We start from the raw sequence: 22,364 nt of genomic DNA, 5'->3' as shown, positions 1-22,364 counted from the left end.
ATCAGTCAGACTTTCCCTTAACTCTCAAGGAAGCATTTAACTGAATCTCAAACTGGAAACTCTTCTGGCTACATGAAAGAACTATCTTAAAGTAGAAGAGCATTGATCAGTCCACTCCATTTATGCCCTTACATAAATTCAGAGGTGGTAGGATTTGTGACTGGGGATGGGACATTAACATTGCATTCTGGAAAATGGTGCCTCCTAGAGCTGTATGATGCAATGTCCCTTCCATGGTGGTCTTATTTTTTAGCCTTTATGAAATAAGGTTCTAGGGAAGAAACTCCATTGCAAAGCCTGCTCAACATCGACTCAAAAGAAACCCTCATACCCTCATATACCAGGTTCTGGTTGGCTTCCAGAACCTAGGAGTGGTTGTTCTTCCAGGAATATCTGTTTTAATTTCAGTGTGTTCTCTCAAAGAGAACGAGGAACTCCAGTTTTGTGAGTCTTTCTGCATTATTATTCCAAAAATATTCACAGGAATCTTAAATTATATTCTGTTGTTCCACCCGTGTTTTCATTCCTCACTGACCTTCAATTTTCTAGATTTGGTAGATTGTAAAATCAATAATATTTGCTTATGTTTATTTCTATGTAATTTAGTAACATCAGGCTTATTAACTTCAAATCATATTAAGTTTAGGTTTTGCTTGATCTATGTGCCTCTTCAGTATTCCCCTTGTTCTTTCTAGAACACGTTACCCACTCATGTCATCATCATTATTGTTACTATTAAATTTTGTTAGAGAAAACATTGATGCCTTGTGTGTTTATGTTCTTACAGGAGGCATACAGAGCACTGGTGAATGACTAATGAAAATATTGAAGAACTGGCTCATTTTGCATGTGTTTGAGATACCCATTGATTTTACTAAACTCTCCAAATAAATATCCCTGAGTTAGAAATTGAAATGTAAATCACTTAAGACTGGCTTCACTATTCTCTAGACTTCCTGATTTTACGTGTACTAACAGAAGAGCAAGAATACCTTGTGATATTGCACTAGTTCTCCTTTCAATCCTGTTTAAAAACAGGAAGCAGTAATGAGAATGCACTTCATAAGAGCAACACGAACTTTGGCTCTGCTCAAACTACGCGGTTCGATGGTGTCCTGGGCTTCTGGGCTTGATTTTCCTACTCATACTGCAAATAGGAGTGAGCATGATATTTCATCTAATCATAAATTTCATAGCTGCTCTCCCAATTATTCGTTGCATTCTGTTAACTACACTAAGGCTCAGCAGCCTGCCCTTTTGAGTTAAAATGTGTATTTTTGACATCTCTTTCACATCAACAGCATTAAAAGTAAAAATATATTAAGAAATTTTTGAGCTGGGAAAAACTGGATAGGCACTATGATATAATCTTTATGCTGCTGAGCAGAGAAAATGTAGGCTTGGGTATACTGAACACCATCCCCTGGTGTCACATTCTGTTCAGAATAACTCTAGGATGGCACTCAGGGCCCACACCCCCCAGCATCCTTGATTTCACCATAGACCCACAAATCAAGTGGACATTGTGTATGGAAAGAAAAGGTAACAAGAAATGTAAAGAAAATCTGGCAGATAAAATGATCATAGTGTAGCCACATTAGGTATATATCATGCAAGCCTTTCTGTTTAATCATTTATAAATGTTCCTCTGCTTCCTGACAAAACAATAGAGACTTAAATGTTTGTTGAATGTATAAATGAAAAACAAATATGGAACCTAGTTTATGCCAGTGTATGTAGCCTGGCAAATAAGAAAATGTCTTTGACCAGTTTTCTTACTTTAAAAATGTGTAACTCACCCTTGCTAATATTTCTTAGAGTAAATAAACTATGGATATTTTATTATAAGTTAGAGGCAGAAAGAAAACAATGTTTCTTCTGTGTTCTGAGGCTAATATTAAAGTATGCTTGGAGATTCACATAATATTTTAGGGTTAAAAATATCATAGTTCTATTTCCCAAAAGCCCTGTATCTTCTTCTCATTAAAAAAAGATCAAATTTATCACAATCTTAGAATTTGCAGGGATTTTTGCTTTGAGAATAGTCTTCCTTGAGTTTCAGATTTGGTTAGGTACTTGATATTTTTCCCTAAAAGAAGGATGCTTCTGCAAGACATAGGTTGCCACTGAGAGTTTTGTGAGTAAAATCTCAGAGGCAAGCAATGGCCATACACCCAGGGAATTCCTATTTCATGAGTGTTAGCCTGGGTTTTCACTCCATGGCAAGGGAGCTGTATATTTAGCACATCCACCATGAGGAGCGAAGGTCCCCTCTGCCTAAACATGCACAAACTTTCTCTGGTGACACAACCCCATTCCCTGCTCTGCATGTATTAGAGGAGCTGTTTCTCCAGGTCTGCTAAGAGCTCATGACAAGTCCACAGATAAATAGTATTTCTCCGAGAAATTCATTTCTATCCCCTGGAAAGATCTTATGTTGATCTGTGGTAGAACAAGTCTGTTCCCCTGTGGAAATGAGTTGTGGTCCTGGTAGCTCCAGTAATGTGTGCCACAACCTTCGCGTCACACTTTCCTGACAGGTCAGTAATTAACTCGCATTGCAATTGTTTGTTGTCTCCACCACAGCAGCCATTTACCAAAATAACATTTTAATTTCAGTTTCCTTCCATTTCGCTTTCCTTTTCTTTTCTCCCTGTGGCTTTTACATCTCTATTAAGTCTAATTTCCCCGACCACTCTGTAAGCTGAGAGAGTGCAATAAAACTCAGTTTCGAAAATGTCGAATATAATGAGAAAGGAAGATCACAGTAAAGGAATGTGACCATAGCCACCCCATTGGGTAACATTGTCTTTGGGCAGGTGTTATATATAGGAAATGTGATAATAAGTTTTTGCATTTATTTAACTTATAGCAGGGAATCTGGAGTATTTGCTGCATTTGCTGACAAAGTCTGACAAGTCTGCAGCATGGTAAATTGTAATACAGTTATTATCACTGCACATGGCCATCTTAAATGGTGAAAATGTCAAGTAAAATATTTTTTAAAAGTAGAATAAGTGTGTGGTAGGCAACCATGATCTTTCTTAGCTCTTAACCTTTCAAACTCCATCCTGTTGGGAGCAAAGCATCTTATTTTACACTTCAAATATTTATTGAGCCTCTACTCTGAGACATAGACTTTGCCACATCCCACAGGTTCTGCAAAGTTATTAAGCACCCTGCAGTGGAGTTAAGCACAAGCAGGCTTGCCTACCATGAAGTCTGATTAGAGTGCAGTGGAGAATGGGACTGGAGATGATTTTAGGGTGGAGGTGATGTGAGGCCTGGATGCTGTATGATAAACAGGACTCTGAAAGGCAGAGAGGGGATATCAAGAGCAGTGCAGGCTGAGATCACAAGATTTAAGGAAAAGAGGAGTGAACATCCACACAAGATGATACAGTGTTGGTGGCTAAGTGGGAAAGCTATGGTTGATTAAGGCTGCATTAGGAGAACCTGGTTATTTTTATTAAAGAATTGGGATTTTGTCTTATAGATCCTGGGGAAATTGATGGTTTTGTTTAAGGTATAACCCCTTTCTAAGATACTTGATGAAAAGAAATCCACAAGTAAGAATCCTTGACCCCTGAGGCCGCAAAATAAATACATAACATGCTCGTGGGATGCTTCTTAATTAACTTTAAAACAGAATAAATATTACAGTATCTATTTGTAAACGTTAATCTTATGAAAAGGGCACCCTGTGATATGGAAAAAATATTCCAGAATTTTAGGTACTTCACTCTGAACATCTAGGTACATGTTCAATGCTTCTGGTCAACAATCAAATGAAAAGAAAGGTAAAGACTTAAAAGGAATAACTAAATAAAGCATTTAAAGAAAAGGTTCCTAGGGTGCAATTGCATCTAATTAAAGAGACATAAGGAAAATAAAGTTAAGATTAGTGGAACTGCTTCTGAATTTCCCTTTGATGATCAGGCAGGTAGTAAAAAATTGAAAAGCAAATAGGAAGAAAATGCCTGCGCCATTGTAATTACATTTAGGGAGCATAAGAAATTTTATAAAATGGCAATCTTCTTAGATACAGATGAGAGCCATAAGGGGCATAAGTAATGCAATCTTCTCTCTGTTTCCTCTGTCAGTTTTGACCTAATCTAGCAAGAAATGCTGAGCGATTTTCCGCCTCTTGCGTACAACTATCAATTAAGGGAAAACAGGGTGACTATCTTAGGGCATTGATGATGAAATGTCACTTAAAGAGAAAACATCAGCTCTAGAACAAGTTGCTCAGCAGCCACAGCGTTAGAAAACACTGGGGAAACAAATGGAGTCTCAGACCCTCGCTGGGACAGGCTACTTCTCTAATCTTTGTTGGGAGAGTATCAAGTGCAAAAAGGAAATTTTAACCTGCAATTGTCTCAGTTTCCTGGGATTTCTTGTTCTATTGTCTTTCTTTCTTAAAGTGCTTGACTCAGTCGCAAAGTCTTTTTATCAGGCAGATTAAATCTAATCACCCATTGGTTGCAGTTATGCCAGGCTATCGCTATCTTGGCCTGCCCAGGGTTCAAATATGTGGAAGTTGCATATTGCATAATTAGTACTCGACAGTAATTAACAGTAATCAGTAATTGACAACAGTCAAATATGATTGACATTTGTTTTATTTAGCAAATTTGCTATTGTATCTATTAGTCTTTCCCTAATGCTCATCTCCAAACTCTGAATTTATTAGATTGAATTTCAGTGCCAAAAGGGCATGTCTAATGATGGGACACTAATGTCATAGTCTATTGTTGTGAAGGACAATAACTATATCATTAAAATAAAAGTTTTCAGAATATCTCCTTTAATGCATTTAAAAATCAGTTCTCTCTTGCTCAATTATTTATGAGTAAAATACATTTTAAATAGCTTGTGTGTATGTGTGTGTGTGCATGCCTATGTTTGCATATAAAGTTCAATGAATTGTCACAAACTGAACACATTCTTGTAATTACAGCCGAACCAAGAAACACAATATTATCAGCACTCCAGAATCCCCGCACAGCTCTGTTCCACTCACTACCCACCTCACCCCACTAAAGCTAATCATTCTTCTGTCTTCTAAGTTTTGCCTATTTCTGAACTTTATATCAATGAGAACCTAAAGAGTCTATTTTTTCTTGATGGGCTTATTTCGCTCAAACTTTTATTTGTAAAGATGACTGCTATGCAATATTCTTTTGTGAAGTGCCTGTGCAATACTTTTGCTTGTTTTTAAAATCAGATCGTTTGTCTTTTTCTTACTGATTTATAGGAGTTATTTATATATTATAACCACAAGTCTATTTTTAATATATATGTTGCAGTAGTTATCATTTCCCACTTGTGGGTTGCTTTTTCACTCCCTTAATGGCATCTTTTAATGAAGAGGTCCTTAATTTTAATATTGTTTAACTTATTATTTATTTCCTTTTACGATTAGTGCTTTTATTGCCCTCTTAAGAGACCCTTGCTTAATTTCAAGGCAACGAAGACTATTCCCATGATTTCCTCTAAATGAGTTGTTTCAACTTTATTTATTTTTAGAACTATGATTCATCTGGAAATAATGTTTGTGTTTGGTGTGATATATATATATATTCCATATGGAAATAAAGTTACATATATATTATATATGTATTATATATATACACACACACACCCCCCTATACATATGTAAATTGGAAGGACCTGTTATCTCTCCTGAAAGAACCAGGAACTGGCTTTTCATCTGAAGTGACCAGTTTCTGGAGAGCTCTTCTAGCCACATGTGGTGACGAAAGGTTCAGTTTGAAAGGTGCTGACAGTGTCAAGCAATTACATAGATCTGTGGTCACAATCTAGGTAAATATTGGCAACTGGGGATACAAGTTCAATAGGAAGAGTTATACAACAAGTGAGCAGAAACAGTCATTGATAATCTGACAGGGTGGGGAATACTGAGAAGTTCAGATTTGCAGATTGTTATCAACTAGGAGGTTTGTTGCTAGGTGGCACAGTTCTCAATTCCGGCTATTTGTTCAGTTCTAGCTCAATTATCCACAAAGGAGATTGGCAATAGAAAGGTAGAACCTCAACCCTAGCAAGAGAGTGAGGCAATGAATGACCAGGTTACCAGCAAAGGAAGTTGTGGTCAAGGAGAAAGCAAATGTCCAGTGAGGAAGAGGTGACCCACTGAAGTGCTGGGACTTGTAAATAAGGTGGGAATGCACTTGATTTGTACATCACAAGCCCAGACCAAAAGATGAGATCACTCAATATCATTTATTGTTGAAACCACAAAACCCCATTCCACTAGAATTAAAGATTGTCTGTATTAAGTTAATGTTTCACCTGAGAGTAAGGGTCAGAAATAACCAGTTCCAGATGTGCACATGCTTCTGGTAGTAAAGAGAAAGAGAGCTATAAAGTAGTAATTCTCAATGGTCAATGTGTGGAGCTTATTAAATATGCAGACTTAGCTGAACCTTCCACAGATATTCCCATTTAAGGAGAATGAGGGAGAGGCTGAGAAATTGCATATTTGGTCATAACCCCTAAGGGACTCAGCTGCACCCTTTTGTAAAAAGTTATTTTTATAAAGGTTTATGTAAGTTATTCTTTAATTTTATACGTGCATTATTGTGAAATAGTTACTTGTTACTATAGTGTCTTCTTATTTTTACAGCCCATTGCTGCTATCTTCATTTTGTTCATATTACTGCTCTAATTAATTTTCCTGGGAATGAAAGTTCACTTTAGAATATGCTGGTGAGGGGTAGGGGTATGGGCAATGGTTGGAAATAGTGAGACATAAATGAGTAGGTAGCTAAGCAGGTAAGTAAATAGATAAATAGACACATAGGTGCATGAAAACGATGCTGTAAATATTCTATTTAAGACTAATTAAAATATGGTACTTTGTCAACCAGACCAACATCCAGTCATAAATATTGCTGGAAAATAAATTCTTTTGCATAAAAGAAATCCCCAAAGAGCTCCTAGGCAATCTGGGTCTATACACAACTTTGAGTGCAAGAGTGCTTTTTATTTTTTCTTTGCTTGTTTATATCATGAACTTGGTAAGTGTGAGTAAAATAACATCAATTTCAACACTTAAAAAATAGTTCATAAAAGGAATGCTTGTACACTGTTGGTGGGAGTACAAATTAGTTTAACCATTGTAAAAGACAGCATGGAGATTTCTCAAAGAACTAAGGACAGAAATACCATTCGACCCAGCAATCCCATTACTAGGTATATACCCAAAGGAATATAAATCATCCCTTTATGCATGTGTATATTCATTGAGGCAACTATTCACAGTATCAAAGACATAGAGTTAATCTAAATGCCCATCAACAATAGACTGGATAAGAAAATGTGGTACATATACACTACAGAATACTATACAGTCATAACAAGAATGAGATCATGTCCTTTGCAGGTTCATGGATGGAACTGGAGGCCATTATCCTCAGCAAACTAACACAGGAACAGAAAACCAAATACTGCATGTTCTCACTTATAAGTGGGAGCTAAATGATGAGAAGTCATGGACACATAGAGGAGAACAATACATATTGGGGCCTACTGGAGTTTGGAGGGTGGGAAGAGGGAGAGGATAAGGAAAAATAACTAATGGGTACTAGGCTTAATAGCTGGGTGATTAAATAATCTGTACAGCAAACCCCCATGACACAAGTTTATCTAGGTAACAAACCTTCACATATATCCCTGAACTTAAAAAAAAATAGTGTATGGGAATGCCCATCCAATTTCAGTTCCATTGCTTTTTGCAGTAGGTTCTGCACAGAACGGCTTAGCATGTACTCTTATTACTGTGAAGTTGGTCCCAGAGTCTTGATGGTTTTCTATTTCTTGTTCCAGCGGTGGATGATTTAGCCCTGAGGTGGTTCAAGTAATTGTCTGAGGGACAAAAAAAAAAAAAAAGAAAATAGCTCTCCTTGATAAAGACCAAAGAAAGTTTGGTGTGAGAAAAAAAAAAATCCACAAAATAAAGTATCCTCAGGCTTCCTTTCAAGAAGCCCAGATGATCAAAATAGTGAAAAAATATTTGCCAGTTCACATTACTTAAATTGAAAATTTTTACTGAGTTTTTCAATCCTTTTCTTTGAAGATAAGAGATACAATATACTATGTTAATTGTATATTGTATATGTACACCTTAAAATGTATCCTCTTCTTTCTAGGATGAATAACTGAAGGTTCTCTTGATGCCTTTAGTCTCTTGAAGTGATTCAACTGCCTTTTCAGGAATCTTAATATAGGAGCTATCTGGGGGACTAGATACTCCACTTAAACAAGTTTAGTTTGCTTTTTCTTCCTCAAAGTATAGTTCCCAGGCTTCTCCCCTCAAGGTGAGAGGCAGAGGAGGAGATGGTTACATATGCGGTATAACTAATAGGTTCCAGTTAATTGAGTGCTACTGTAATTTGAATTAGTGTAGCCAAATTTCTGTCTAAATTTAGGTGCTTCACAAAGTGAAATATAGGATTTTTGCTTGGACACATTAAAGTAAAAATGCATAAATATTTGGAGTATTAAATGGTTGGGAGAATTATCCATTTAATTTAAAAATCATTGAACATTTTTCTTCTCTGTCTTGTTTTATTTACTTATATCCTTTGTTATAACTACATCTGAGACAGAGAATCTAATCTATTAAAGGAGAAAACGTGATGAAATGGGTTATGCAACCAAGCCCCAGCTACATTTCCCCATCTTGTGCACTTACTGGTGGGTTTCTTGTGTGTGTTTTTGTGTGTGTGTGAGCGTGCACACATGTATGTGTATTTAAATGGTTCCCACTGTTACTATCACAACACAAGGTATGCAAACCTCTCTTTCATCTCCCTTACAACAGTACTTCCACACATTCTGATCCATACCCTACCTACATCATGCGATTCAAAAATAACAGTCGATGCAAAGACAAATGTATTTGTTATGACTTAGTCAAGTTAAACTTTTAGAGACATCTTTTAATGATTTTTTTTTAAAAAAATGCTTTGGGGAGGGTTGGCAGCAGAAGAAAGTTTGTTCTTTCAATTTAGGAAAATGAGCCCAGTCATGCAAGCTAGACAGACACAACAAGGACCTAAATGAAGAAGCTATACATAAATGGATGTTTTTTTCACAGAATAATCTAATGCTCCAGTCAGTCTCTAAACATTTATTGGGATTTATTGCATATACAGAAGTTATTTGGAGGACTCCAGTTCTCTCTAATCATTACCCTCTGCTCCTGCTTTTTTAGGAGCTGCTATAAATTCAAGAAGAGGTGGAAAATCGGCAGACTGCCAACCAAATTCAACCCACAGACATATGTTGTTGGGCCTGAACAATGTTTTGGAATGTTTTGAATCAATTTCCAATTGAAAAATGAGGGTTGTTACTTTTAAAAAAAAACAGAAAAGTATGTCTGTATGTCTTCTCTTGAAAATTCATAAAATGTGGCAAACTGATCCAGGTGTGTATGGTAAGAGACAGCTGCGGGTGGACAGCTTCTACATCCTATAGACAAGGCATCATATAGACATTCTCTTGTCTACAGGTCCTCTCCTACCCACTTATCTTGTATAGATATCCCAACTGGCCTGGAGGCATTCCCGACTGTGGCTCGTAGTGTCAATCACCCCTAGGAACATTGCTCCTCTGATGTGTGGGTTGAATGGTGATTGTGCTGCCTATTAAGTCAATATTATTTTCAGTATTTCATTATTTTTAAATCTAAGCTGGTAAGATTGCAAATGAAGAGAACCAGGAGACTGCATTTGCATTTGCATTTGTACTACTGCTTTAGAAAGAGGATCATCAAACATTCACATTACTTCATTTATTCTTACAATTTTCTCAACATGATCTTAGTTACAACGAGTAGGATATTGTGCTGTGCTCTTTGCTCTTGCTAAGCAAGTTCCCCTTTTCCTCCCTTTCTTTTCTCTGCCTCCTCTACTGTTTCTATTATATTTTGGCAGATAATTATATCCTGCCTTATATTGGCTTCTGTTCTCTATTTGAGCTGTGTGTCTCTTCTGCCCAAATTGACTGTGGGCTCCTTAAAGTCGGACACTGTATTTGTCAGTGTTGTTGCTCTGTATTGTACTTAGGACATTGTAGACACTTGGTCCCATGCCTTGCTCTCATTAATTCAATGCCCTAATACCAGCTGGTTTCAGAATTAGGACTGAAATTGGTATATTCATTCAGCACTGTCTGAAATCCCCTGTCTTGAACTCCCCCAGGCCATGAGCATTTCCAGCATGTTCAAGTTTGCCACCAAGATTAGAATGACTGTGACTCCAAATCCCAAGTGTTGTTGGATTCCTGTGTTTCCTGCATACCTCTCCACATCTAAGGCTGCCAAATGTATGCACCATACAGCCCATCATGGTCAGGAGAAGTCAGATCACTGCATTTCACCTTCCCCCATCCCTGCTCCAGGGTGTGTATGCTCTACACATCTGCCATGCTGACTGGTCTCCAGGTTTTTTGTCAAGCTGGTTTCCCACCCTGAACCTACTGCCCACTTGCTAATCCCCTTTGCTAATGCCAGACTTCAAACCTAAAGCTCAATGCCAGCTGGCCATAGGATACAGCAAGCTTTCTGTGGACAGCACCATAGCTGGTTGTTTTCCCAGCATTTTGTCAGCACGTGGGTTCCCCTCTGCCGCACCTTGTTCTCATTAAGTGGATGCGCTAACACCAATTGCTTTCAAAATTAGCACTGAGTCGGGATATTCATTCAACCTACATATATGGAATCCTGAGTTGGTTTCCCCAAAGGAAAATTAAACAAAAGAAAGGAAGAAAAAAAAAAGACAAAAGACTTCTTTACTAGGTTAGCAACCTACACTCTCAGGACTTCCTAGTTTCCTTTTATATGTTCCCTTCTCAGAATTATTTTTCTAGGACCCTAGTAGATCTGTCTTGTGGACTATCTACCTTACTACCTTACCACTCCATGCAAAAATTTAGATTTAAAATAAAAGTGCATGAAGAGAATTCTACTTTCTTTTCTCTCCTCGTGTTTGCTGTTTTTCTTTGCTTCATTTTAATTTCAGGCATAAGAGTCAGTGGCTGCTTACCTGTTTTTGAATTGTTTTATGTGATAAATATTAATTCTTCATAATTAAAGGGTATTTTTGGTGAGGGTACATCTTGAGCTGCTTGAAGGAAAATTACCATATCAACCAAAAATTGGTAAACAAACAAGAAAAGAGTTATTTCTTCTTCCCTTTGCCCACACAGCTATACTATACTCCCCCACACAGCTGTATTGAGAAAATGAAACTAATAGCAAGAAATTGCTTTTGATGAGTTTCGTAATTGTATCATAATACTTAGAATCGAAATAAACCAAAATTATCATAGCATGATTTTTACATCATAGTGAAGAAAAAAAAAGTCACTCTTTGATTCAAGACCTGATAAAACAATTACTACTGCTACTCTTACCACCGCATTTAACCTTTTTAAAGTGATTTACTATGTGCCTCATGCAGGGTAAACATCTTTACATACATCATTTTATATTTTTTCCTTGGGAGGAAATTCACCATTTTACAGATGAGCCAATGCAGACTCAGGAAGATTAAGTAACTTGCCCAAAATATCATACAGGATCTAGCAAGTGGTAGGGCCCAGAGTTGAATTTTATTTTTTCTGACTTCCCAGCTTGTGCTTTTAATACTGCTACTATCTCTGTAAGAAAGAAAAAAGTTCCGGACTAAAATCTGAGAAAAAGTATGTTTTAATGGTTATACCGGAAATGTGTTCTAGCCCTTCTGTGTCCTCCCGCAATTCAATTTCTCCATGCTTCACTGCCTTTTTCTACGAAGTCTACTAAAAGCTCCCACTTTGTCACTGGCTTTCTAGAATTACCAAGTAAAATAACATATGCAAAACGACTTTTAAAATTCTAAATAGAATATAAATAGATGATAGACATTATTACTTGTATTAGTTAACTCAAACCCAACTATCACCCTAAAGCCTTAAAATACATTTATAAGAAGCAAAATAAAGAGGCAAGAGAAATAGCAATATAAAAGCCTGAGACTCTTTTGCCATAATCTAGATAAGACTCAATAGACGACCAACAGTGACCATGATGATACACGCAAATGGAAAGAAAGGAATAAATGCTGCTTGAGTATGGCAATTGATTGGATGTATGGAATAAGTGGTATGGAATACATGATATGGATGATATCATGTCCCTTAATAATATGACTCCAGGAGTAGAGATGTAATCGAAATTGGAAGGAAGGCAAAAATAACCCTTGGGAGAGGCCATGTATTTAATGTGGGACATAATCAGTTTAACCTGCTGATGGGATATCATAGCGGAAGTATCAAGTGACAATTAGAAATAAGGAACAATTTTGACAGAGACATCAAGGCTAAAGATAGAAATTTAAGGACCATATTTGAGGAATGAAATTGAAATCATAAGAACGTCAAAAGAGAGACCAAAAAGAAGATGGTTTAGAGCCGTGGCATCCATTAGAAATATAATATGAGCCACACACATGTAGTTTAAAAATTTCCTGTAGCCACATTGGAAAAGTTAAATGAGATAAGTGAAATTAATTTTAATAATTTTATTTAATCCAATACTTCAAAATATAATCAATGGAGCATGATTAAATGCAAAATATTAATTATTTTACATTTTTGTTATTTGTACTATGTCTTCAAAATCTGATGTTTATTTTACACTTAATTCATACTAGCCCTTCTTCAAGTGCTCAATAGTCACTTGTGCTAGTTGCTACCATATTGGATAGGTGGATCTAAGAAGGAATTTTTGAGAATTAAGGGCCAGGGGGAGACATAGAATCCAGAGGAGACCAGAAAAAGAGAAATAGGAAAGACACCTGCAGTATGGCAAAAACCAAGGCAAAAGAACATTTTCTTCCTCACATGTTTTACAACACTTCTGCATAGGCAATATTTGCAAAGAAGAAACAACAGGTTTCCTACAGATGGCATTGTTTTAGACATCAAACAAAGTAGGATTCTTTTAGAGCCTTTTAGACTCTAGGGCCTCATGAATAAAGTTCAGCATTGCTTAACTGCTAACTCTTAACAGGCTTCAAAATTATAGCATGGCATACTGAAAATAACATGGACTTTGCATTACCCAGATCTATGTACAACTCATGACCCAGCCTACCGAAAAGCTTTGTAAATTTGCGTATTTAATCTCTTAACCTTAGCTTCCTTATCTTTAAAATGGGGATACAAATTCCTTTACATGATTTTTGTGGATACCAAATGCAATTATGCATGCAAAATTCTTGTCCCATAATCTACACAGAGTAAGTCATAGCTATGATGATAATTATTAAGAATCTCACTCTAATAATTTATATTGATGAATTTCTCAAGCAACTGTAAACATCTTGAGAATAAGTTAATATTGTCTAGTTTTGGTAACAACTACAGTACTTACCACAGTGCTTGAGACACCACTGAGGTAATCACCATACATTTTTTCCTTTAATGTTCTACTTTAGGAGAACCATCAAAGTATGAATAGGTGGTATTATACAGAAGCTCAGATTACTTGATTTCCCCAGTGCATTTAGCAGAGAGCTGAATTTGGGTTCCATTGCTCAGTTTCTAGTCTTTAAAATTCTAACATGAAATTAACTAAAGCAGAAAGATAAATGAACAGAAACGGAAGTTTCCCTTGACTCAGCATCCAATTTCCTGAGCATTCTACCTTCCATAGCTCTTTTAAAAAGATGTCCTGTTTTGACTCTTTTAGGAAATGGATTTAAAGTGAACATAAAATTAGTCAATTTTAATACCATGGTTTTAGTAAAATTGCTTAAAATTTAAATACTTAGAGGTAGTTGCTCTTTCTCATCAGTTTATGGCAATATGTTTTCAGCTGGTGGGTTATTTGTTCCATTTTTCAGAAGCATATAATGGATACAGAATTCAAACCCAACCTTTCATCACTGCCAACTTACTAAAACTGTACCATATATATAGTACATATAGTGTCTTTTATTTGAAATATATTTCTAGCTTCTCTTCTCCTAAATTACCCTATATTTTAGACCAGGAAAAGTCACACATCTCCAGATGTTCTTCCTTGATTCTATAGCCCAAAGTCAATCTTTATGGCATTTATCCTTTCACTAAACAAATATTTATTGATATTATCATACACCTACCATTTGTTCTAGGTTCTAGGTATTTAGCAGTAAAAAGACAGGCAAGGTCAATACTCCCATGGACCACACATTCTAAGGTGAAAATAGCCACTAAACACTGAAAAATAAATAATAAATTCCATAGCCAAACTAATATGAAGGAAAACAAAAGCAGAGTAATGAGATAATGAGGTCCTTGCAAATCATGAAAGGAGATTGAATCTAATTTGAAGTATAATAGATAGTCATTTGGAATATTATAGTAAAAGAGTTTTCATGGTTGAACTCTTAAAATGGCCACTCTGTCTACTCCTTGGACAATGACTATTGTGGGGAAGATAGAAGCAGGGAGGAGAGTCGGGAGAATTCTGCAATAACAGTAGTGGAAGTGGAAAGAAGTGATTGAATTCAAGATATTCTGATGTATCTATACCTCTTGCTTAATATCTAATTCATTCCCGTGAAATACAAAGTTATTCAATAAGAGCCTAAGATTTCCAATCATCACTTATAAGTATAAAAGTATATCAATAGAACCTCAAAAAAGGATTCAAGTACATAATAGCAACAATTTGAAAGAAGACAAATTGTAAACAAAATGTAATATAAAAGGAGTTTTTATTTATTACATTTTCTTTTTCCATATCTTTTTCTTCACTAATATTTTTAAGGATTGAGAGACTTAACAGTTTTCATGCCCTCAAAGTATACTTAATAACAAATTACAGCACAGGAGTCACCTGGAGGGGGGGGCCCAACAAAAAGTCTGACTAAAAGGTTGTAAACATTGCCACCTCTTCAACCTTCTTGAATTAATTAAAACATGTACAAATCAACATTGTTTCATATGCTTCTTGTTATTCTAACTTGAAAACAGAGAGTAAATTTGTGTGTGTGTTTTATCTAAAGTTTGATGTTCATCCAAGTGTCACGTTGTGCTGTATTCACTTGGCAAGATTTTTTTAGAAAAGTCATTCTATTGACAACCAAAAAAATAAAAAATAAAAGAAGTATTAGACTGAAAGAAAAAAGATATAACACCTTAAGGGCCATTATTGAGAAAAGTCACGTGAACAGCATAACGAAAAGTAAGTTTATATTTTACAGGCTCTACTTATTGCTGATAAACTAGATGAAACTTTGGGTAGGAAGTAGTAGGGAAAGAGTAGAATCAAGGATAATTCTTAGACTCTTGTCCTGAAAAGAGAGATTAATATGGTGTCATTAACTAAGGTGGAGGCAAAAAGGAAAGAAGCAGGCTGGGTTGGGGGACAGGTGGGCAGTAATTAGGAGATTTGCTTTGAGTACTGTATACTCATTTTGATGTCTCTATGAGACATTCAAGTGGAGATGATGAATGGGCAATTGGATTTATAGTTTTACTGCTAAGAGAAAAGATTTGGTCTTGAAATATAATTAGTATATAGATAACATTTAAGGTCATGAAACTAAATAAAACCACAAAGGAATAAACCTAGAAGACAAGTAGAAATCCAAAGAATGATCTCAGGACATTCCAACATTTAGAGAGCTAGATGATGAGAAAGTGTTAGCAAAGGATACAGAAAGAGCATTCAGGTAGTTTGGAGGAAAACTGGAAGAAAAAAGTATCCCAGAAGTCAAATGAAAAGAGAGTTTCAAGAGGGAAGGAGGGTTCGATAGCATCAAATGCAGCTCAGACAGTGAATAATATAAAGATACATAAATGGCTATTAGATTTGGCAAACTGAAGACCTTTGGGATTCTGTCAATGGTATATTCTATAATATTTCTATGGCACTGGACTTATATGTATAATTGATATTTAGATACTTATCTTTGTGTACCTCTTACCTACTAAACAGTTTTCATTGGCTAAGTAGCATATCTATTTCTTTGTATCTCCAGCAATCCTTAGGACAACATAGTATACTTAGAGTTCAAAATTATTTATGGAGTTGAATGGAATTGGACTAATAACCAGCAAAAGATAAAAAATAAGTTGCAAAATCCACAATTGTATTGTGTGTTACTGACAAGGATAAGTTTTAAAATAAGATACTCTGTCTAGTTTTTGACATGCAGAAAATGCTTTCATCAGATGAACTTTCCCACCATTTAAGCAAAGATAGAAACTATGAAGCATGTATTCCCTCAAATTCCTCTCCTCACTGAATCTTATTTATATCCAATTCATCTGCATTCACGCTCATTAAAGTGCTCTCTCTTCTGTTTAAGGTTAATTCATCTACTTGAGCCAGTGATTATACCCATCTGTCTTAGTCTCCTCTGAGACCTTGTTGGGTTCCTTTATTTTCATTCCTTTTCTCCTCCTTCACTTGAACATTCATATTTTATCCCCCTTTTAAGCTACTGTCTATTTCAAGCTTTAGAAAAGGAATACAGCATGTAGGCTGGGCGCTCTTTCACGCCTGTAATCCCAGCACTTTGGGAGGTCAAGGTGGGCGGATCACGAGGTCAGGAGATCGATACCATCCTGGCTAACATCGTGAAACCCTGACTCTACTAAAAATACAAAAAAAAATTAGCTGGGCTTGGTGGCAGGCGCCTGTAGTCCCAGCTACTCGGGAGGCTGAGGCAGGAGACTGGCATGAACCCGGGAGGCCGAGCTTGCAGTGAGCCGAGATTGCGCCACTGCACTCCAGCTTGGGCGACAGAGTGAGACTCCGTCTCAAAAAAAAAAAAAAAAAAGAAAAGGAATACAGCATTTTATATATGCTATCTTTAGTTCTTTTCTTCCTTTGAAATCTCACACCAAGGCTTGAGTGTCACTAAAGTCACTAATGTTTTAGTCTTTAGTTATACAGCTGAGAAAGAATACATTTTCTTACAAGGAAAGCAAATCGACCTTTAATCTTTTAAAAAGAAGATCAATTTTAACCATAATAGCAGAAATATCAATAAAACTGTGTTGAGATGCAGTTGTTAGAGACTGGCAAAACCTGCAAAGCTTGGCAACACAATCCCTTGAAAAAGCAATGGAGCTTCTGCAAGCATTCTCATTAAGTGCTAGTGGAAGTTCAAAAAGTTACAAATAACATGAAGGATAGTTTGGCAACAACTATCAAAATTATTTTATCCTTTGTCTCATAAATGTTATTTCTGGAAATGTGTGATAGATAGATAGGTAGATAGATAGATGATAGATAGATAGATGATAGAGAGAGAGAGAGAGAGAGAGATAGATAGATAGATAGATAGATAGATAGATAGATAGATAGATAGATAGATTTTCAAATAGAAACAATTACATGGACATTCATTGAATTAGAAAAACTTGAAAACATACATCACTCTTTTTACAGGAGGCTGGTTAAATTAAGTATGATATTTCCATATAGTGGAATAGTACACAGCTGTAAAAAAGAGAATTAGTTTCTTAGTTTTGTTATAAAATATCTCTAATCTATATTTCTAAAAGAAAAAAAGCAAAGTGGAGAGGTGCGTGCAGTTATGCTATATACATACACACATAGATGTGCATATATATATGGTTTTTACATAAACTGTGAAGTATAAATATATATATTAAACATATGAAAAGTGGTTACGTTGGATTAAGATGGGGATAAATGGGATAGATAGAAACAAAAATATAAGAAATAGCTTATCTAAAAACATTGTGTTTTGGTTTTATGTTGATTTTGAACCATCTCACTATATCATCTATTCTTAAATTAAAAGCAAACAAAACAAACAAAAGGCCTTCATCAAATGAAAAAAAAGACTGTTATAACCATAACTTGAATAAGAACCTCAGGCACCTGAACAGGTAAGTCAGTGCCTGTCCTTACAGAAATATCTCCACTGACTTCAAACTCTTCTGCAAAGAAAATGTCACTTCACAGTGAGATAAATGGAAGAAACAAATACATCCTGACCCTAGACAGACAACCCATCAAGATGTAAAAGTGTGGACATCCAATTACGTATTTCCCCTGCTCAAAAACCCTGCTGTCACTTATATCCAGGTCTACTCTATTTATGATCTGACACTATCTTTCTGGCCTACCTCTTATTACTATACTTCTGTCTAACAAAACTGGAGAATTCACACTGCCTTGGAATTCTCTGACATGCCGTGTTTTTGTGTCTTGACATATTTCCTTCCTGTCCCTTGCAATGTTTCTCATCTTCCCAGTGCTAGATTTCCCTGAAAACTACCACAAAACTTTCCTCCAAAACTGTCCAGAACTCCCTGAAAGTATGTGATCAGATGATACAACACTTACAAAATTCTCTAGTTTATGGCCCAGCAAATAACAGGAATGCAAAAATGCTGGATGAATTTCTGAACTCTAATAGAGCATTCTCTGTATCTTCTTATGGTACTTGACAAATTGTATTTGCATCACAATTATTAAAATAATAGTCACTCTGGATTATAAGCTTTTAGAAGGCAAATGTTGTGAGGAGTTGTCAAACATACAGTAGCTGTTGAAAAATATTTTAAAATTTAGTTTAATTCAAACTCACGTTTCAATCAGATCCGCCTTTAAATTAAAACTGTATTTTTGTACAATTATGGAATTTGAAGAAGTTGGGAAATAATGACTGTTTAAAATGTGACCATACGTGACTCTGTAGTAGAATTTTGAGGCTTTTGTTCTTTCTTCTGGGGAAAGCGTTTTAATTTCTACATCAGGAGACCTCTCTTTTCAGCAGAGAGCCCAAGTGCTGCAGCTGTAGCTGCCCCCCAGTTCAGGAGTGGGCCTGCGAGCTAGGCATGGTCATGCATGCTGTCTGCACCCAAGTTCAGTAATTGTTCAGCTATGGTCATGTGATCCAATTCAGTCCCATCAGATCTAAATCTGACACTTTGCTGTGGTGACTGGGGAAAAGCATTCTTTCCCCACAGTTTGCTGAAAGGATCAACTCAGTAGGAGCTTGACAATTTCGTGAGAGCTTCCACTAGAGACTGCTTACAGCATAGTGAAAAGAAGAGCTGAGGAATGAAAAAAATGAGACCTACTCCTGATAATCCTGTGTGAGCTCCTGGATCCAGCCATTCCTGACTTTGTTATCCTTGGACTTTTCACACATAAAAGAATATCTCTTTTGCCTAGGCTAGTTTGAACTCATTTTCTATCGTTTGCCAACAAAGAAGTTTTGCACACTCTAAGCTGAAATTTAGAATACTTACAAGAGCATTTTAAAGTCTAATTATGTAGCATTTATTGTACAGTGTAAAAAATATGCTTTTAGTATCCAAAGAATTAAATTCAGAGTGTTCAATGACTTTTAAAATACATCTATTAAAAACTAATTATGTTAAATAATTTCTAAGTGTATGGGAATATCAAAATTGCCTGAAAATGTAGTGCAATAATTTTTTTTTTTACCTGCTGCAAGAAAGGTGTTTATTTCTTCAGGAATATCTTAAAGAAATGGATACATCACTGGGATGGATCCTCCATATGAGACACTTTCAGAAATTCTGTGTTTAAATGCCACAGTCAGGACCAATGGTTAACAAAACACTCTCTCTCTAAAGTCTTCCCCCAACCATTTACCATGGCATCAGTCTCCTCACCTGAGATCCAACATTTAGCTAATCCTTTGGGCCCTGTCTGCTGAAGAAACATATTAAAATTCCACTGGGAGGAGAAAGGGAGGCCTGGCTAGGAAGTCAAAGCTCTGTAGCCTTCTCCTATAAGCGTGGATTATTTTTATTAGATTCTCTAAGTGCTGGAAAATGGGATGAGTACATTTTAAAAGTTCAATTGAATGGAAGGAGCCAGTGAATGGAAGGGTCTATCTTTCTAGGTACCAAGTCCATGAGACTCTAAATTAGGAGCAGAGCAGCCTGCTCCAGAAGAGAATAATAGAAAGGAGCAACAGGAGGAATATCAAGGAAAGATTTTCTCCTTTCTGAATCTTACTGAATGCTGGCCCTAAGTGGAAAAGCATGACATTCTTTGAGCAAATTAGCTTTAATATGACTTTCCAAATAAAATCTTCCGTATTATTTTCATTTCATCAAAACTTGTTTCTGACTCATCCACTTAAAACATATAAAGTAATAGAATTCTATAGTAACTTATTTGCAATTAACTGTCTTAAAATTTGGTTTGTACATTACTTCTCTTTACAAACAATTCTGAAGGTATTTTAATTTACTTATCCTCTTTACTCATTGATCTTTCTAAATTCATATCAAGCTCTCTTCAATTCATTCTTAATTTTACACATATTCCATAAAATATGTGTATTTTAATTTAACAGTTTCTGCAAGAAACACTCATTTTTACAGTGAATTTGTTTTTTAAAAGCATTAAACAATTTAAAAAATTTTCATGGACTTTTCTTCAATGCCAGATGTTTATCTGCATATTCATTCTTGCTAAGGTGTAAGTATTGCATGTGTTTATTCATTTGATATTCTTTTATAATAAAATGAAATAAAGTAGTAACATATCAACCAAAATTATCAGAATTATACAGCTTCTATAGATGCAGAGGTTCAGAACCACGATATTGAAGACAGATTTAAATAATGCTTTCCATTGTGAGGAAATGCAACAAATTGAAAATCTAATCACAATATCAAAGCAAATATATATTACCAGGGTCTTCTTACATGCTAACAATAAAAAATGTATTGAACACCAAGTCCTAATCTCTATTTTTCTGTGATCATTTTAATAGTCAACAAGTAGCTAGCTTCAGTATTGACAACTGAAGAGGTCTTAAAATGGAGTGTACTAGTATGCCTAATAATTTCCTACTAAATTGACCATGTCAAAAAACATTTATGTGTGTCTTTCAATAGAAGACAATAAAAGAAAAGAAAATTGTTGCCACTTATCAACCCTGTAACCATTTTTTAATAACACAAAAAAATAGGTGTTGTGGGGGCCATCACTTCTCCCATCCAGCAGCACAATAAAAATAATATTAGGGAAGAATGGAACATATCTTGGGCTGTTATTAAAATTCTTTCAAAAATCTACAGTCAGATTTATTTTAGGTATTTGTCTCTGAGATTAGCAATATTTTGAAGTTTTCTGCACATATGTTACAGCACACAAAGACATTCTGTAAAAGCAAGAAGTCAATATAAAAGAAAATTACATGTCAGTTTAGGACTAACAAATCCTTTTCATTTCTAAGGTTTATTATTTTGGAATATTTCAAAGAAGGAAAATTATATAATTACATAAATAACAAAGGTATACCTCTAATTTACCTCTCCTCTCAGAGTAACCTTCAATGAAATCAGCTGTGACTTCTTTTTTAAATATAAAATTTTGCTTATGAATTAGAAACTTACACTCATTTCACCCTATATCTTAAATGAAATTTAGAAAAAAAATTTCAAGTGTCATGATAGACAGTATTCCTTTACATTTTAAAAGTTGCTTGCTTTTTAATTAGCTACATAGTAACCTTTTTAAGGGTTTTTAGTGCTAACATTAATAAAATGCTTTAAAGTGAGTATCTTTCACACTGAGATTCAAGCTATTTCTCATTGTTATACCCTTTTCTCTTTCCTTATCTAGATGTTGAACAATACATATTTTTATAAAACTGTTGGTTAAAGGTGCAAAGTCTCACATTATTTCTAGTAGTTATTTTTAAATGCACTTCAAACTAAAACTTTATAACTTATTCTGTCTTTAACATTTTAGTACAAAATCTTAGCAAATCATCTTATTATTATAACATTTTAGTAAAAGACATTGAAATTTGACAGCTGCAAATACGAAAAGAACATTCTTTTCTACAACAAAGGAAACCAGCCGATGTTTTAATCACAGGTAAAAGCGTCATATTTTGTAGAAATGTTTATATGTTCACACCAAAACGTAGGAAACTCTGCCAAACATGTTCAAGTTTAAATTTCATGTACAATATAAAGTTAAAACTTACCTTTTCTCGGCAATGACCTGTTATTGAAACTGCCATCAACTCCTAACTGTTAATGACTCTTTCAACAAAAACGGAAAACAGTAAAGTCACATGTCGTAAGAGTGGGCCTGTGTTGGATGCTGCTTAATTTCAGTACTGGGGGAAGAAAAAGGCGGGGGGTGGGGTGAGCACAAAACTTTTAAATAAAACCACTTCCTGGGTAGAGACAGTTAACCACACACATCACATCATTACTCAATTTGAAGAAATTGCCTTGTATAGTCAACAATATTGTTATTTTTCAATGTTATTATCAATTGTCAAACAAGACACATGTATAGAGATTTTATCAATTTT

General features: G+C 35.4%; 1 protein-coding gene across 4 annotated transcripts in view; it reads right to left on the bottom strand.

The window, feature by feature from the left end:
• The window catches only part of ARHGAP15 (Rho GTPase activating protein 15), a 689,959-nt gene that overhangs the window by 609,423 nt on the left and 58,172 nt on the right, over positions 1-22,364 (bottom strand). For 2 of the 4 annotated variants that reach the window (XM_063694810.1, XM_063694809.1), the window contains exon 1: positions 22,029-22,136. The exons of 1 other annotated variant lie outside the window; for it this stretch is intronic. The gene's annotated coding sequence lies outside the window, so the exon portion shown is untranslated. Of the gene's footprint in view, positions 1-22,028; positions 22,150-22,364 lie in introns of those variants that run through there. One more of the 4 variants, XM_063694808.1, reaches the window with a different exon arrangement.

Source organism: Gorilla gorilla, chromosome 11, assembly GCF_029281585.2.
Source record: "Gorilla gorilla gorilla isolate KB3781 chromosome 11, NHGRI_mGorGor1-v2.1_pri, whole genome shotgun sequence".
Taxonomy (NCBI): domain Eukaryota; kingdom Metazoa; phylum Chordata; class Mammalia; order Primates; family Hominidae; genus Gorilla; species Gorilla gorilla.
Note: the sequence above shows the minus strand (reverse complement) of the source record. Positions and strands in the feature narration are given on the sequence as shown.